The sequence below is a fragment of the Triticum dicoccoides genome, chromosome 2B (assembly GCF_002162155.2).
Source record: "Triticum dicoccoides isolate Atlit2015 ecotype Zavitan chromosome 2B, WEW_v2.0, whole genome shotgun sequence".
Taxonomy (NCBI): domain Eukaryota; kingdom Viridiplantae; phylum Streptophyta; class Magnoliopsida; order Poales; family Poaceae; genus Triticum; species Triticum dicoccoides.
In genome coordinates, this window is record NC_041383.1 from 476,340,075 (window position 1) to 476,350,384 (window position 10,310).

Sequence of the window (10,310 nt, forward strand, 5' to 3'; positions counted from 1 at the left end):
AAGCACGCCCAAGACGGCTCCAGCAAGTGTATGTGATGGATAGGGAGCCAGCAGCTACTTCCTAGTTGAAGTGGCCTCTTTTGTTTTCGCAAGCATGCGTGCTTTGGTTTCCGGGCTAATGGGCCTTGTATTTTCTCACTGCCTTCCAGCTTAGAACCCTACAGACTTCCCTATTATGCTTCGCCTATGGGGATTTTGGGTCTCTACTTTTGTTTTGTTATGTCACTCTGTCTAGTTGTGGGCTTTAATAATGTAAAGTCGGAGCCTAGCGTCTTCGTTCTAAAAAATTATCTGTTTGCCTGCATGGGAAGCATTTCAATTGAGAGAAGAAGATATGGTAGGTGGAGTGAATGCAGTAGGCGGCAGAGTTAGTCCACTTCCAGATGAAGCAGTCCGGGACGTCGTGCTGTAGGTAATTACAATGGTTTTGGATGAGATCTCCGCAAGCACAACACCTTCGCTATCCCCAGCATCCATGAGGTTGCACATGAGGACAAGGACCGTCTCTACCTCAAGCCTATTCTACTCGCTACGAAAGTGAGGCGACCCCATGCTTTGGCAGCCTTTGACGCAGATACGCTTACTTACACCTTCTCCGTCCGATTGAGCAACTACCGATCAGCATCAGGGGTCATGATGGTTGGGCAGGCCACTACTGATCACGGAAACTTCCCTTGTTTTGATCTCAACCTTGTACGCACTGAGCACCATAGTTCTCATTCCATTCTTTTCAAGCTTTGGCCTAAAACCCTAACAGGGGAGTTCTGCTCTCGAACGTTGCCCCTGCTCCCCTCAATTGAGTGCAAGCACCCACCAAAATCCTTTTTCCCAAGCTCTCTGGTACCGGATGTTGGGCCGCTTCTCTCCCTCACTTCTGAACAATCTTTCCCCACACTCAACATGTCGATGGCCCAGATTAGGGTCCAAGCTCACCAGGTTCTCATTTCCCGGCCCATCTGCACTCAGCCCATTCGGCCGGTCCCTGGGCCCTTTGTTGGGCTGCTGCCCACCGCTTTCCTATCCCCTGTCTCCTGCACTGACATGGATCACGGTGCTTGCACTATTCTGCTTGTGCAAGTGGCCTCCATATTCTGCCACTTTCGCGCCTGAACCCGCCGCCGCGGACAAATGCTCCTCCCCAGCAACCATGCAGTTCCTTGAACCGGTCGTCATCTCCATCTCTGATGATCCTTCTGCGCCGGCTGCTGTGCCTAAGAAGGCCGCCCAGGATGTTGTCACTTCAGCCCCCGCAATCAACTCAGTGGCAGCCACAGCTGAGGCTGCACAAGCTACGGCTACCTCCCCATGCCGTAGCTCCCGCATCTAGAAGCTATATGACGGGGCGCGGGTGGGCTCTGTGGAGCACGCCTCCAAGCGTAAGGTCTCCTCTAGCCCATCTTATAGCAGGACTTCTCATCGCCGCCACCCAAATCAGAGGAGAAGCAAGATGCAAAGAGCAGCGGAAATTGTCAAGCTGCCGCTTCAACACACTCCACGGCCACTCACCAGGGGCAAGGCCAAGATGCTTGTCCGTTGCTGCAACCTAAATGTAGATCTGGTTCTCTCAAATGCATACCACTCTGATGACGTTGGTGGTGCCTCTGCTTCCTCCGAGTCCAACAGGTCCACACATGACTAGTCACCCTATCAGCGTTGTTCGTTTGAAGGATCACCGTGCCAGCATGCTAGCTAAAGCTTTTGCTTACTATAGCCTCTTTGTTGTAGTGCATCATCCTCATGTATATGGCCCCTCGAGGCTTTGTATCTGCATTGTACTGCATGTTTCCACTTCAGTCATCCTTTTTTCTATTTTCTAGATCATGTAAGCTCTCATGAGCACCCCAACTACCATGGTTCTCCCTCTAGTACTAGCTTATGCCCCTGCTCTATTTTTGCAATGAGATGTTTTGGTTACCCATATGCGCATTACTAGCTGGAATGTTAGAGATCTTGGTGATTCTGACAAATGCTCCCTAGTCAAAGATGCTCTATTGGCTAGTAGATCGAGTGTGGTTTACTTGCAGGAGTCCAAGTTGCACGCAGTGGACAGGAGGAGGGTCGTTGCCTTCCTCCCCCAGGGACTGAGGAGCCTTGTTTCCATGCTAGCCTCGGGCTCCTCGAGTGGGATCATTGTGGCCTGGGATGATGATGATCTGCAAGGTGTTGAAATACTAAGAACAGATTTTGCATTACCATATAGTTCCAGTCAAGAAGCAACAGTGACTTCTTTGCCCTCTCCACCGTGTACGCTCCTTGTGAAGACAGTGAAAGACCGCGGTTCTTTGATGCCATGAATGAAGTGGCTACTACTCTCAGCCGGCCTTGGATCCTGTTGGGGGACTTCAACAAGTACAGATTTGACATGAAAAATCCAAGGGTAGAAGAAACTGAGTGCTGATGGATACCTTCAACTCCTGGATCAGAGAGCACACACTAGATGATGTTGATATCACTAACTGCAGCTTCACTTGGTCTAATAAAAGTGTGGAACCAACCCTTGTCAAGTTAGATAGAGTTCTTGTTGATGCAGGTTGGAACCTGGGCTTCACGGACCCACAGCGACTGTCCTCCCGGCAGTAACATCTGACCATGCCCTGATCAGTGTGGATTTTTGCAGGGAAGCACCCAAGTGTCCCTTCTTCAGGATCGAAAACCATTGGTTACACATGCCAGAGGCTCAGGATCTGTTCACTAAATGTTGGCAGAAAGGCAGTAGAATCTTTGCTTTAGTATTAACTCTTCTCAATTTCAATCTAAGGAGGATTCGGGCTGCAGTTAGGAAATGGGGCAGGGCCAAAAAACCACCACACCTTACACTTGACAACGGCAAACATGTTGTTCAATTTTTGGATGCAGCGGAGGAGAAGAGATGACTATCCAAGCTGGAATTCTCTTTGCGGAAATAAGCAAACACAAAAGCACAATAGTTAATCCTTTGGCAAACAATGGCTTGGAGGCGCCGTGCAAAAATTTGAGGTTGTACACTGGGCGATGAAAACACAAGGTTTTTCCATGCCTCGACAAATCAGCACCACAAAAATAACAAAGTATGGTTGTTGATTAAGGATGGGACGCAGTTTTTTGGAGAACAAGATAAGCTGCAAATTGCCACAGATTATTACAGACACCTGCTTGGACAACCATCCCCATCCCTGCCATCGGTTGACCTCTCCCAACTCTACGACCATACTGATTTAAGGGCTCTGGAAGAACCTTTTACTTGGGCCAAAATTGTGACGGCCATTCAGAAAAGCCCTAACAATAGGGGGCCAGGGCCTGACGGCTTTACTAATGAATTTTACAAGTGTTTCAAGGAGGTTCTGAAGGAGGATCTACTGTGCTTCTTTCAGGAGTTTTATAATCATCTCTATAATCTTCATGGCATTAATATGACCAACATTGTGCTAATACCCAAAAGAGAAACCCCAACGGATATTAAGGACTTTCATCCCATCTCCTTGGTTCATAGTCTGCCCAAGCTGACAACCAAGGTGCTTGCCGCTGATGCGGCTTGAACTACGTTAGTATTTCCCCAAAGAGGAAGGGATGATGCAACACAACTTCGGTAGGTATTTCCCTCAATGATGAGACCAAGGTTATCGAACCAGTAGGAGAACCACACAACACTATGTAAACGGTACCTGCATAAAAACAACAAATACTTGCAACCCGGCGTGTTAAAGGGGTCGTCAATCCCTTTCGGGTAATGGTCCCAGAAATTGTCGAGTTGTATGGATAAAAATTGTGATAGATTGGACAAATGGATCTCGATAAAATGTGAAATAAAATAAAGTGCAACAAAGTATTTTTGGGTTTTTGATAATATAGATCTGAAAATAAAAGATGCAAATAAAAGAAAAGGCAAATAGCAATGTAGATATGAAAATATATGATGAGAAAATAGACCCCGGGGCCATAATTTCACTAGTGGCTTATAAAACAAGCATACATTGGGTAAACAAATTACTGTTGGGCAACTGATAGAACTTCAAATAATTATGACGATATCCAGGCAATGATCATTATATAGGCATGACATCCAATATTAGTAGACCGACTCCTGCCTGCATCTACTACTATTACTCCACACATCGACCACTATCCAGCATGCATCTAGTGTATTAAGTTCATGGAGAAATGGAGTAATGCAATAAGAACGATGACATGATGTAGTCAAGATCTATTCATGTAGGAATAGACCCCATCTTCTTATCCTTAATAGCAACGATACATACGTGTCATGTCCCCTTCTGTCACTGGGATTGAGCACCGTAAGATCGAACCCATCACAAAGCACCTCTTCCCATGGCGAGAAATTTAGTGGGTTCACCACCCCTTATGTTATGGAAAGACTAGATGTTGTTGAAAAGAAAATGCTTACCGAAGAACATTTTGAAAACTTGGATAAGAAGATGCATAATTTTAATACTAAATTTTGGGTCAAAAGTGGGAGAAGTTTTTAAGTTGTTAAAAGAAAAGGGGATCGTAATTCATGAAAGAAATGAAGAAAGCCCGTCTCGGATTGGAAAACTGGAAGAAATCTTTAGTAATCTAAGTACGTCTTTTGCTTCCGCCAAAACTATCGAAAAAACTCCTTTAAAATTTGGCAAGATTACTCAAGCCACTAAAAACAAGGGTGCAACTTCCAATAGAAATAGAGAAGATCTTAAGATGGTTGGTATTCACCCGGATTGAAGAGTTGGAAACCAATGATGACAACACTTAGATCCTTCGCATTATGCCTTGCTAGGGGCGTAAAATGATAGCGCTTGTTGGGAGGCAAACCAACTTATATCTTTTTGCTTTTTGGTTTTCTTGCTGTTTTCAATAAAAATACCCAATTATGCCTCTGTTTAGATGTGTTTTTGTGGTTTAAATTAGTGTTTGTGTCAAGCAAAGCCTTTGGGATAATTTGGGAGACAGTTGATTTGATCTTGTTGGAAAACATAAACTTTTGCGCTCAAAAAAATAATTTTCATAAATCACAGAAACGTGATTTTGCTCTGAAGTTATTACACAAGATTGATATACAAATTTCCCACGTTGTCCTAATTTTTCAGAATTTTTAGAGTTACAGAAGTATACGAAGTTCCCTGATTACTACAGACTGTTCTATTTTTGACAGATTATGTTTTCGTTGTGTTATGTCCTTGTTTTGATGATTCTATGGTTTCCTTTGAAGAGTTCTTGCCATGGAAAAGTTAAAATACATTAGATATAATACAATAACAAAATATGAATGGGTTTGCAACAGTAATTAAAGTAGTGATTTTCTTTCTTATACTAACGGATCTCACGAAGGTTTTGTTGAGTTTTGTGTGATTGAAGTTTTCAAGTTTTGGGTGAGATCGCGGTGGATGAAGGAATAAGTATTAGCAAAAGGCTAAGATTGAGGCCCGAGGCACCCCAAGATAATATTCAAGAAGTATCAAGCAACTATGCTTGGGGATGCCCCCGAGTGGCATCCCCTCTTTCTTCTAACAACCATCGGTATTTTAATTGAAACTATATTTCTATTCAACACATATTATGAGTTTTTCTTGGCGCGCCTTGTATGATATGAGTCTTTGCTTGTTTAGCTTTGTGTTTTAAGTCATCTATCCTTGCTGGACACACCTAGTTGAGGGAGTCAAAATTATGCTATGACTTATTAGAATTGCTCTCTATACTTCAATTAAATCTTTATGAGCTATGGAATTGCTCTAGTGCTTCACTTATATCTTTTTGAGAACGGTGTGCTTAACTATTTTTGAAGAAATGCTCTCATGCTTCACTTAGATATATATTAGAGTTGGTAATTTTTTTTGAGAAATTCTCTCTTGCTTCACTTAAATTATTTTGAGAGAAGAAATTTTATGCTCATGTTCTTCACTTAGATTTGTTAGAGCTATCAAAAGCAACATATGAAATTAGCCCCAAAGTGATAGATATTCAAGAGGGATATAATAAAAACTTTCATGAAGATCATTGGACAAAATAAACTTGATTCTTTGTAATAGTTTTGAGATATGATGATAGTGATATGTGAGTCATGTTGATGAGTAATTATGCTTTAGTAAAAATATTGGTGTTAAGGTTTGTGATTCCAGCTACATCTTGAGCTTGCTTGGTTTTCCTTGAAGAGGAAAGGGTGATGCAGCACAGTAGCGTAAGTATTTCCCTCAGTTTTTGAGAACCAAGGTATCAATCCAGTAGGAGGCTCCTCACAAGTGCCACGAACCTACACAAACAAACAAAGAACTCGCAACCAACGCGATAAAGGGGTTGTCAATCCCTTCACGGCCACTTGCGAAAGTGAGGTCTGATAGAGATAATATGATAAGATAAATATATTTTTGGTATTTTATGATATAGATTGGAAAAGTAAAGATGCAAATAAAAGTAGATTGAAAGCTTATATGATAAAAGATAGACCCGGGGGCCATAGGTTTCACTAGAGGCTTCTCTCAAGATAGCATAAGTATTACGGTGGGTGAACAAATTACTGTCGAGCAATTGATAGAAAAGCGAATAATTATGAGATTATCTAGGTATGATCATGTATATAGGCATCACGTCCGTGACAAGTAGACCGACTCCTACCTGCATCTACTACTATTACTCTACACATCGACCGCTATCCAGCATGCATCTAGAGTATTAAGTTCATAAGAACAGAGTAACGCTTTAAGAAAGATGACATGATGTAGAGGGATAAACTCATGCAATATGATATAAACCCCATCTTTTTATCCTCGATGGCAACAATACAATATGTGCCTTGTTGCCCCTGCTGTCACTGGGAAAGGACACCGCAAGATTGAACCCAAAGCTAAGCACTTCTCCCATGGCAAGAAAGATCAATCTAGTAGGCCAAACCAAACCGATAATTCGAAGAGACTTGCAAAGAAAAATCAATCATACATAAAAGAATTCAGAAGAGATTCAAATATTTCTCATAGATAATCTTGATCATAAACCCACAATTCATCGAATCTCGACAAACGCACCGCAAAAAGAGTTACATCAAATAGATCTCCACAAGAGAGGGGGAGAACATGGTATTGAGATCCAAAAGGAGAGAAGAAGCCATCTAGCTAATAAGTATGGACCCGAAGGTCTGTGGTAAACTACTCACAACTCATCGGAAAGGCTATGGTGTTGATGTAGAAGCCCTCCGTGGTGGATTCCCCCTCCGGCAGAACGCCGGCGATGGCTCCAAGATGGGATCTCGCGGATACAGAAGGTTACGGTGGCGGAAATATTTCTTCGGTGGCTCCCCTGATGGTTTCGGGGTACATGGGTATATATAGGAGGAAGAAGTACGTCGGTGGGTGCCCGAGGGGCCCACGAGGCAGGGGGGCGCGCCCTATAGGGGTGGCGCCCTCCACCCTCGTGGCTTCCTCGATTGCTTCTTGACTTGCACTCCAAGTCCTCTGGATCACGTTTGTTCCAAAAATCACGCTCCCGAAGGTTTCATTCCCTTTGGACTCCGTTTGATATTCCTTTTCTTAGAAACACATGAAATAGGCAAAAAACAGCAATACGGGATGGGCCTCCGGTTAGTAGGTTAGTCCCAAAAATGATATAAAAGTGTAAAGTAAAGCCCATGAACATCCAAAACAGGTAATATAATAGCATGGAACAATCAAAAATTATAGATACGTTGGAGACGTATCAAGCATCCCCAAGCTTAATTCCTGCTCGTCCTCGAGTAGGTAAATGATAAAAACAGAATTTTTGATGTGCAATGCTACCTAGCATAATTCTCAATGTATTTCTCTTTATTGTGGCATGAATGTTCAGATCCAAATGATTCAAAATAAAAGTTCATATTGACATAAGAAACAGTAATACTTCAAGCATACTAATCAAAGCAATCATGTCTTCTCAAAATAACATGGCTAAGAAAGTTCATCCCTACAAAATCATATAGTTAGGCTATGCTTCATTTTCGTCACACAAAAATGCTCCCATCTTATGCACCCCCGATGACAAGCCAAGCAATTGTTTCGTACTTAAATAATCTCAAACTTTTTCAACTTTCACGCAATACATGAGTGTGAGACATGGATATAGCACTATGGCTGGAATAGAATATAACGATGGGGATTGTGTGGAGAAGACAAAAAGGAGAAAGTCTCACGTTGATGAGGGTAATCAACGGGCTATGGGGATGCCCATCAATTGATGTCAACATGAGGAGTAGGGATTGCCATGCAACAGATGCACTAGAGCTATAAATATATGAAAGCTTAACAAAAGAAACTAGTGGGTGTGCATCCAACTTGTTTGCTCACAAAGACCTAGGGCATTTGAGGAAGCCCGTCATAGGAATATACAAGCCAAGCTCTATAATGAAAAATTCCCACTATTATATGAAAGTGACAACATATGAGACTCACTATATGAAGAACATGGTGCTACTTTGAAGCACAAGTGTGGAAAAGAGATAGTAACATTGCCCCTTTTATTTTCTTTTTTCTTTTTCTTTTTTTTTCTTTTTGGCCTTCCCTTTTTTTGGCCTTTCTTTTTTTTCTTTTTTCTTTTTTTTCTTTGGCCTTTCTTTTTTTTACTTTGCCATTTCTTTTTTTCTTTAGGGACAATGCTCTAATAATGATGATCATCACACTTTTATATATTTACAACTCAAGAATTACAACTTGAAACTAGAACAAGATATGACTCTATATGAATGCCTCCGGCGGTGTACCGGGATGGGCAATGAATCAAGAGTGACATGTATGAAAATTTATGCATGGTGGCTTTGCCACGAATACGATGTCAACTACATGATCATGCAAGGCAATATGACAATAGTAATGTATGTCATGATGAAAAACGGAACGGTGGAAAGTTGCATGGCAATATATCTCGGAACGGCTATGGAAATTCCATGAATATGTAGGTATAGTGGCTGTTTTGAGGAAGATATAAGGAGGTTTATGTGTGATAGAGCATATCGTATCACGGGGTTTGGATGCACCGGCGAAGTTTGCACCAACTCTTAGGGTGAGAAAGGGCAATGCACGGTACCGAAGAGGCTAGCAATGATAGAAGGTGAGAGTGCGTATAATCCATGAACTCAACATTAGTCAAAAGAACTCATATACTTATTGCAAAACCGAGCACTACGTGCATGCTCCAGGGATAGATTGGTAGGAAAAGACCATCGCTCGTCCCCGACCGCCACTCATAAGGATGCACAATCTAAGAACACCTCATGTTTCAAATTTGTTACACAACTTTAACCATACGTGCATGCTACGGGACTTGCTAACTTCAACACAAGCATTCTTTAAATTCATAATCACCCAACTAGCATGACTCTAATATCACTACCTCCATATCTCAAAACAATTATCAAGTATCAAATTGATCATAGCATCCAATTCACTTCTATGATAGTTTTTATTATACCCAACTTGGATGTCTACTGTCAGTGTCAAAACCGGCGGATCTCGGGTAGGGGGTCCCGAACTGTGCGTCTAGGCGGATGGTAACAGGAGATAAGGGACACGATGCTTTTACCCAGGTTCGGGCCCTCTCGATGGAGGTAAAACCCTACTCCTGCTTGATTAATATTGATGATATGGGTAGTACAAGACTAGATCTACCACGAGATCAGAGAGGCTAAACCCTAGAAGCTAGCCTATGGTATGATTGTTGTTCGTCCCACGGACTAAAACCCTCCGGTTTATATAGACACCGGAGAGGGCTAGGGTTACATAGAGTCGGTTACAATGGGAGGAGATCTACATATCCGTATCGCCAAGCTTGCCTTCCACGCCAAGGAAAGTCCCATCCGGACACGGGACGAAGTCTTCAATCTTGTATCTTCATAATCCAGGAGTCCGGCCGAAGGCTATAGTCCGGTCATCCGGACACCCCCTAATCCGGGACTCCCTTAGTAGCCCCTGAACCAGGCTTCAATGACAACGAGTCGGGCGCGCAGATTGTCTTCGGCATTGCAAGGCGGGTTCCTCCTCCGAATACTTCATAGAAGATTTTGAACACAAAGATAGTGTCCGACTCTGCAAAATAAGTTCCACATGCCACCATAGAGAGAATAATATTTGTACAAATCTAATCTGCCGATGTATCCCGCAGCATGACATCACGCCATGGCCAAGCCTTAATTCGAATCGTTTTACTCTCCTTCCTCAGTGCGTTTAGCTAGGTGGTTTCCTTCGCACGTCTTGTCGAAGCAGAGATCGTGTCCCCTTATTTCGGGATTCTCATCAATACGGGCGTGGGTAACCCAACCGTGCCATTAATCACGGTGCTTGGGAGATAAGCGAGTTTTACCACGCTGGTGGGGGCACATAGTT